Raw genomic sequence first — 9,163 nt, 5'->3', positions numbered from 1 at the left:
CTTCAGGTGATGATGAATCTGAGGATGATGACTTTCAGCGAAAGAGTGATGATGCAGATAGTGATGAACGGTAGAGTGGATTCAGCTCTAAAGATAGTGCAATGAAAGTAGCTTTTGATGACAGTGATGATAGTTAGAATGGTGATGAGGTTTTGTTTGATACTGATATCACAACTATGAAAGATTCTCAAAAAATGAAAGAGAGTGTTGTAGCTGAGACAGTGAAAGGAGAATTCAGTGCCAGTTTTACCAAGGAAAAGAAGAAAGTGGTGGTTGTTGGACTAATGGATGAAGATGATGGATATGACAGTAAGAAATTATGGGATGTCTTGTATGTGATGATGAAGGGGATCCTTCGTTGAGGAAGTACCCTTTGCACATACATTTGAAGAATATGAAGGAGTATAAATGGGAGGTTGGCACAATGTATGTGGACAGGAATACTTTTAAGGAATGTGTAACTAGCTATACTGTGCACAGTGGCAGAGGATGATGGTTCTCAAAGTGTGATAGCCATAGGTGTAAGGAGGTATGCCAAGAAGGATGTAGATGATTTGCATATTGCTATAAGATAAATAAGGAGGATACATGACAGTTGACCACCTGTTATAAAAAACACACATGTAGCAAGGCCACCAAAATTGGAAGCATGAGTTCTCAATGGCTTAGAAAGGCATTTATGAAGAAGATTTGTGAGAACCCAAAGATCAAGTTGAAAACTTTGATGAAGAAAGCTCGTAGCAAGTGGAATATTGACCTCAAAAGGTCCAAAGCTGCCAGAGTGAAGCAGTTAGCATTGGATGAGATTAATGGTACTTATAGAGAGCAATATAAGAGAATACATGACTATGCTGCCGAGTTACTGAGGTCGAATCCAGGTATCACTGTTTTGTATACAAGTTCAGAGACTTCCTGAGTTTCAATTAGAGACACCAATCCTGGTAAGGACATGAGACCAACCTTTGAGAGGATATATATCTGCTTGGATGCTTGTAAAAGGAGCTTCATGGTGTGTAGACCCATTATTGGCCTTGATGGATGCTTCATCAAGACTTCATATGGAGGTTAACTTCTAACAGTTGGATGGGACCCAGCGATCAGATTTTGCCAATTACCTATGCTGTTGTTGAAGCAGAGACAAAAGACTCATGGACTTGATTTTTGTTGAATTTTTGTGATAATTTGGGTGTTGATGAAATCAGAATGTGTACATTCACGAGCGATGAACAAAAGGTAACCCTCATTTAATTTGATTACTTAGTTCTTGTTTATGTCATAGGATATTTACTTCAAATTGTGATGTTATTGACTTGTTCTGTTTTAAAATTTTGTGTCCAAGGGATTGATTCCTACCTTTGATGAGTTGCTTCTTGGCATAGATTACAGGTTTTGTGTCAGGAACTTATATAGTAATTTTAGAAAAAGGTACCCAGGTGTTCAGCTGAAAATGATGATATGGAAGGCTACAAAGGCAACATATGTCCATGAGTGGGAGAGAAGAATGAAGGAGATTTAGATGGTTGATCAAGGAGCTTATAAGCATCTCATGGAGATCCCTGCTAAGTTTTAGAGCAAGTCCAGGTTTAGTTATTTACCTAGGTGTGATTCACTTGTAAGCAACATGTGTGAATATTTTAACTCTGTTATAGTTGAGGCTAGAGAGAAACCCATAGTGTCTATGTTAGAAGATATTAGGGTTTATCTTATGAATAGGTAGGCTGATAATAGACAAATTATACTGACATATGCTGGAGATATTTTGCCAAAAATAAACAAAAAAATTGAAAGAGAGTTTGATAAGGGTGGGGAGTGAATGGCCATCTATGCAGGTAGACACAAGTATGAGGTGTCCAGCAGTCAGGGTAATAGGGACAAATTTGTTGTGGACTTAAAGAACCATGAGTGCTCTTGTAGAAAGTTTTAGCTAACAAGTTATCCTTGTGAGCATGTCATGAGTTGCATTAGAAAAATGTGTTTAGATGTTAAGAACTATGTGAACAATTATTATAAGAAAGAGACCTATGTGGACTGCTATCAACATGTAATCTACCCTGTTAATGGACTAAATCTATGTGAGCGGTTAATATTTATTAGAAATGATTAGATTGATATTTATAAATACTCTATGTTTAAGTCGGTTAATATTTATGTACAATCTTTATTATAATTAGTTATTTTATAATTTGAAATTAAAGTTCCGATGATAGAAAAATAATGAAAAGTTATATTATTTAATTTGAATAATTAATATTGAGTTTAAACTATATTTTATAAAAATATAATTAATATGTTTATTTTATGATTTAAATTAAAAATAATTAATTGAACTTAGCAATATGTTGATAAATAACGTTCTTAAATATTTTTAATAGAGTATATTTGATTTTAAAATTATTCTATCCTCCAATTTTATCAAAATATCTATTCATATCTATCCATATTCTTTTATAAAATCTCTAATTCCTAACCCTAAATTTCCAAATTTAATTAGAAATTCTAATTTCCCAAATAGAGAAAACCTAACCCTAATTTCTTATCCCAGCCACCGAAACCCCCCCTTCAACGTAACATGCTTTAGAAAATAGAAAATTAGACAGAAAGAAAGAGAGGGATCCGAGAGAGCAGAGGAGAAGGTGGAGGGGCTGCTGCCTCGCCGCCGTCGCCGCCGTCGTACGCATCGCCACTCTATGGAGCCGCGTCTTGCTGTCGGTCTGCCACTGAACTGCCGCACGCGTTGTCACTGCGGAGAGGGAGTAACGCGATTGAAGAGAGGAGGATGAAGGAGACCCATGCACCGTCAGAGCCCACTTCGTCACCGCCATCGAGGTCATCATTTTCGTCATCACTGGAGGTCTGTGAACAGAAGGAAGACAGCAAGGAAGGAGAAGCCATCGCCACCACCATTCCGTTTCAACCTGGCATTGCCATCGTGCCCTGGCGCCATTAATGGAGGACACTGCCGTCGCTTGAGAGTGAGAGGGAGCTCACAGAGAGAACACGACAGCCAGAGAGAAAAGCAGCGTTGCTGCCATCGCCGCTGTCATCGTGGTGGTCGCCGTCGCTAGGGTTCGCCATTGCCACCATCTGAGCTCACTGTTGTTGATGATGGTAAGCCAAACCACCGTCAGAAAGGGTTCAGGCCGCCGCCCATTTTGATTCTGCTCTGTTTCGGTTAATGTCGTTGTCATTGTTCTGGTCGCTGGAGAACTATCATTGGAGCTGCCACTATCCTGGTGAGGTGTATCCCTATTTCTGTTATTCTGTTACTACTATGAAGGATGTCGTTTATCCTAAATAAACTTGTTACTGTGAAATACTCCACTGCCGCTGCCATTGGAGGTAGGTGTCGTTGGTTGTGTTCGAAAGAATAAAGCTGTTGTATTGTTGGTTGCAGCTCAGCCAATCGTCACGTCGCAACTGCGCCTTCAATTGAGGTAGGGGATTTATTTCAAAATTAACAGTTTTAACTTATGAATGCCAATGAGTGATGACGAAAATTTGATTTCCGCACAAACTCACCGGCAAGTGTACCGGGTTGCATCAAGTAGTAAAACTCACAAAAGTGAGGTCGATCCCACAGGAATTGATAGATCAAGCAATTTTAGTTTGGTGATGAATTTAGTTAAGCTAATATTGATGAATTTAGTGAAATTTTGATTAACAGAAAGTAAATTGCAAGAAATTAAAGCGTAGAAAGAAAATTGGCAGAATCTTAAATTGCAGGAGAAGTAAATTACAGAAACCTGGAGAACAAGACATTAAAAGAGCTGAATCTTAAATTGCTAGAAATGTAAATTAAAGAATCTTAGAGTGCAGGAAAGTAAAATTGCAGAATCTAAATTGCATTGAAATTTAAATGGCATGAATTATAGAAGCGAAATGGTTGCAGGGAATCAAAACAGCAATGGAAAATAACAATGGAAGTAAATTCAGAGATCGAAAGTGTAGAAAATCAAAGAAAATGATTCATCAGGGATTGGGGATGTCATAATCCATCATGAACCAATTGAGTCTCAACTCCTTTCTCAATCATATGAGTAGATCTATGGCGGATTGAAATTGATTGGATCCCAATTCCTTGGCAATCCAATCTCTCTAATCACAATCAATCTTGCCAATTCCTTGATCTAATTGTCATGAGAAGAGTTAGAGCACATTCTCTTATCCATAAGCCACACAAATTCTCAAAACCTCAATTCCTCCCGAATGGTGTTGGTTAGGAGAATTGTGAAGGATAGAGCTCAAATTCTAATGTAGGTGATTCCCCTTCTGAGGCTCACACCCACATTCAATTGAATTAAGCCCCTTCTGGAGTGAATAAATCACAATTAAAATAGAAGATATCCTATAGCTACCTAAGCGGATTGAGAAGAAGAAGAATTTCATTGATCCAGAATGATTACAATAGAGCTCCTCCCCCTAATGAATTTAGGGTTTAGTTCATCAATTCTCAAGAAAACAGAAAATAGAGAAAATTGCAGAAAAGGAAAAATACAAAAGAATACAGAATTCCCCAATTGGGGTCTCTGCCTCACTGGCCTACCAGATCTGCCAGCCAGCCTCCAGCCAATCTTTTTAATGAAATCAAATTTTCTTTTATTTATATACTTTCCAATTCAGTCATCAAGTATTTGGAGTGGGCTTTTTGGCCTCTGTTACAGTGGGTCAGAAAAGGTACTTCAAGGCAGCATCAGAAGAACGTAGCGCTCTCAAAGAGAGCGTAGCCCTCATTCACCGACGCGTGCATGTCGTTCTTCATTTTTGCACTATCGACGCATATGCGTCACTTACGCATGTGCATCGTTTATCTTTGTATCCCATGTCACACGTACGTGTGATGCACGCCCACGCGTCCCCTGGTAGCGTTCTTTAAATGAGCGCTCCCCACGCGTGCGCGCCCTTTACACGTGCGCGTGGATGTTAAATTGTCAACTCCCAGCTTCCGCGCCATCCACGTGTATGCGTGCTTGTTCCCAGATACCCTATCCACGCGTGCGCGTCATGTACGCGTGTGCGCCGTTCATCACCATTGTTGCATCCACACATACGCGTCATGTACGCATGCGCGTCAGTGGCAAATCTTCAATACCAAATTTGAAATTGTCGCAAGTGCTCGTTCAGAGAACGTAGCGCTCTCTTTTGTAACAAGCGCTGATCATACCCACGCGTGCGCGTCATGCCCGCAGACGCGTGGGTCTTCCAAAATTTTTGCCCTACGTGTAAGCGTTCTGTACGCGTGCGCGTCGCTAGAGAGCGTAGCGTTCTTCAATTGTGCATAGCATTCATCTGGATTGCTTCCTTCTCTGTTTCCTCTTTTCATCTGTCATCAATCAAAAATTAAATCAAAGCCTTGCTAAAATCATAAGATTTTGTATCATTCATAATAATCACATAATTCTTGCATAAATCTAATGATAATGTGTAAAATTAATAATGTTTGATTGAATCAAGACAATCATGAAATTCTCATTCAAACCCTTACTTATTGCCTAAGAAATGCATGAAAACTAAGTAAAAATGACTCAAAAAGGCTTGTGAAACTAGCTTAAGATGACTTGTCATTACAACACCGAACTTAAATCTTGCTTGTCCCCAAGCAACGAGTGAAGCATAAGGAAAATGAATGAAAGTAGAGAGAGGTATAATCCCTTTATTGGAAGACATTCAATACTGGTTAATGGGATTTTCATACATGGTGTCTTAGTGATTTTTATTATGTGGCTAAGGTATTAACACTCCTTTGGATCCTTACTTGAATTTCAAAAAAAAAATGAGACTTGTTATTGCTTGGTCCTTAGTTTTTCTTGTTTTCTTTCTTTTAATTGAGATTTATTATTTAGCTGAGGCTTAATGCTATGTGGTAAGGTAGCTTTTAGAGTAAGCTTTCAGCCAGCATTCCTGCCCCAGTTGGTTCAAGATGCTAGGAGTTGAAACACCACTATGGGCTTACTTGCTCAAGCCTCTCCTTAGCACACCCATGTCACAGGCATTTAGCTCGTTTTGCTCTTTGAAAATTGATGCCCAGCACCTCTTTAGGTCACTAAATGCTTTGTCTCAAAGTAGCTCTTGATGGTGGACTTTCGGTTAGTAATTCCGAGTTAGTTAACCCAAGTTGCCGGGTAATGAAGCACCCCTTAGAACCTAGTTATCCAAGCTCATCTTTGTACAAGAACATCACAGGCATATATCCAAATTTCAAGCCATTGGTGCCCAGCCTTGTTTATTTCTTTTTGTTTCTTTCTCTTGCACTTTCTTTCTTTTATTCTGGACCTCTTTCATTGTCAAGTATCATAAAATGAAACTCAAGTTCATATCTCAAAGTTATGCCAACTTCTAGCCTTATATATAAATCAACTAATGAACCAGCACATACCACCACATAATCTTGTTCTGTATCATATCAAACCAGACCTTTACTCTTTCTATGTTTCACAATAATTTTTCTTTTATTCAAGCAAAAGGGACAAAGCATACATTCAAGCAGGATGAAAATGAAGCAAACACTTAGACTAGCACACTTAATTGACAATTAAAAAGACAGTAACTAAACAGAATACATACAACTTAAACCAATCAGCAGGGGTACATTTAGACTTCCAACTAAAGCACTTCAAATCAGAGGGAATTAAGTAACAATACAACCTCTTGGTGATGTCTTCTAGTTTTTCCTTTGTCCTCATCATCCATAGCTTTTGTATCCTTCTTTATGTCTTTGGATGATGATGCATAGATTTTCTAAGAGATTGATTGAATTCCTACAAAGTTATTGGAAGCTGCTTGTTCCCCAAGCACTTGAAAAACAGTTAGCATGCATGTATGCTTGTGATTCTCTGAACTTAAGTTGGTGTGGGAACACCAAACTTAGTTCCTTGCCTACTTCTATATGCAGCAGAGTTAATACATGCATGAAACCTCAAGTTCTTTTATTAAGAAAGTAAACTATGAACTAGAAAACAACTATGAACTAGAAAACAAATTGGGAAATAGAAACTAAATAACTGTTGAGTAGTTTCTCTGATTGTTTGGAGCTGTTAACTAGTCATGCTGAGGGTGCAATGTGTTCTTAATGAAATCTGTGGTGGAACACCAAACTTAGAATTACACATTTACCCTTAAATTTCTTTGGTGTGCAACACCAAACTTAGCTCCTTGCAATGCAGAGAAATCTACTAAACTTTCTTATTGAGATAGTAAAGGAAAAGAAAACTACCTTTCGTTGGGTTGCCTCCCAACAAGCACTTCTTTAATGTCACTAGCTTGACATCTTGTCCTTTGATCATGGAGGCTGAAAATCATAGTGCCTCAGCTTTGCTCCTCTTACTGTGAACTTTCTTCCGGTCTCCTCTTTGATGATCTCTAGGTGTTTAAGAGAAAGGATCCGGTTCACAGTATAGTACTCAGACAATTGTGGAGACACCTTCATTGGTTGGTGGTTTATCATCACTTTATCCCCTGGTGAGAAGCCTTCAGTGGGGATCTTCTTGTTTCTCCACCCTCTTGGCCTCTTCTTCTTTACTTTCTCAGAAGATAATTCATGCCTTGGTGGTTCTTTATCTGGAGGCTTCTTGTTGGGGATCTCATCTGGGTGTTTTGGATCTAGTTTCTCCTTGACATCTTTGGTCTGTTGCACCATTTCTCCTTCTTTCAAGCATGGTTTCAGAAGCCTTGGAGTTAACTCCTTAAATGCCTCCTTTAAGCTATGATCTCTGGCCTTATCCTTCATGCATTCTTCTTCTTAAGTGGGCTCATGTAGGGTCTTGAAGACATGAAATGCTAGGTGCTCATCATGCACTCTTAGCAATAATTCTGCTTTTTCAACATCTATTAATGTTCTGCCCGTAGCTTGGAAAGGCCTCCCCAGCATGATGGGAGTGTTAGTATCCTCTTCCATATCTAGGATGACAAAGTTAGCTGGGAGAAAGAATTTTCCCACTTTTACCAGCACATTCTCCACAACTCTAGTGCTTGCTTAATGGATTTGTCACCCATTTGGAGAGCTATTCGAGTGGATTTCAGCTCAAGAATTTGAAGTTTCCTCATGAGAGACAAAGGCATCAAGTTTATGCTTGCACCAAGGTCATAGAATGATTTCTCAATAGTTATTCTTCCTATTGTGCAGGGTATATAAAAACATCCAGGATCATCCTTCTTCTCTGGTAAACCTCTTTGGAGAATAGTACTACACTCCATTATCATCTCAACAATTTGTCCTTCTTTCAAGGATCTTTTCTTTGCTAGCACTTCTTTCATAAATTTGGCATATAATGGCATCTGTTCAAGTGCTTCTAAGAAAGGGATATTGATGCTAAGTGTCTTGAATATGTCCAGAAATTTTGAGTATTGTTTATCTTCATTTTCTTTCTTGAAACTTTGAGGGTATGGAAGTTTGGGGACATATGGCTTCACCCATTCCTTCTTCTCTTGTAGCTGTGGTTCAAGGATGTTCTTGTCTCCCTTTGATATTTGTGTATTTTTGGTTTTCTGATCCTTTTCACTGCTCTCCTCTGTCTCTTTTTGTGGAACTTCTCTGTTGTGTTCTTCCTAAATGATGGCTTCTTTTCCCATGGTCTTCCTAGTTCCCACTGTGATTGCTTTGCACTCCTCCCATTTTGTAGCTTTTTCTTTGTCTCTTGGGTTATCTTCAGCGGCACTAGGGAATGTATTTGCTTACTTCTCACCTATCTCTGTGATTTGTTTAGCCATTTATCCCATGTGTCTCTTGAGATTTTGATTGAAGCTTCTTGATCTTGTCTGGCCTCTCTTGAGTTTTGATGAGTTTCTCCATTAATATTTCTAAATTGGAGATTCTTTGAGATTCTGGATGTGGCTGTGTGGGCTGTGATAGTTGCTGGTAGAGGTTGTTTGAGATGTTTGGGGAGGTGTTCAGTGGTTGTGTATAATGATTGTTGTTAGTGGGGGGTTGGTTGTGCTTGTTTGTGTTGCTGAAGCTGTTAGAGTTGAAGTCCCTTTGTCCTTGATTCTGGTGCTCAACCCACCTTAAGTTAAAATGAGTCCTCCAGGATGGATTGTGTTCATCACCATGGAAGTTATGTTGGAACGAACTTGAGGTGTTATTTATGTATTGCACCTGCTCAGGGCCTTGTTGCTCATAATTGAATGTCCCAAAACCTTCTTCAGATTGATTCCATCCATGTAAGATTTG

Source organism: Arachis ipaensis, chromosome B09 (assembly GCF_000816755.2).
Source record: "Arachis ipaensis cultivar K30076 chromosome B09, Araip1.1, whole genome shotgun sequence".
Lineage (NCBI taxonomy): Eukaryota > Viridiplantae > Streptophyta > Magnoliopsida > Fabales > Fabaceae > Arachis > Arachis ipaensis.
Note: the sequence above shows the minus strand (reverse complement) of the source record.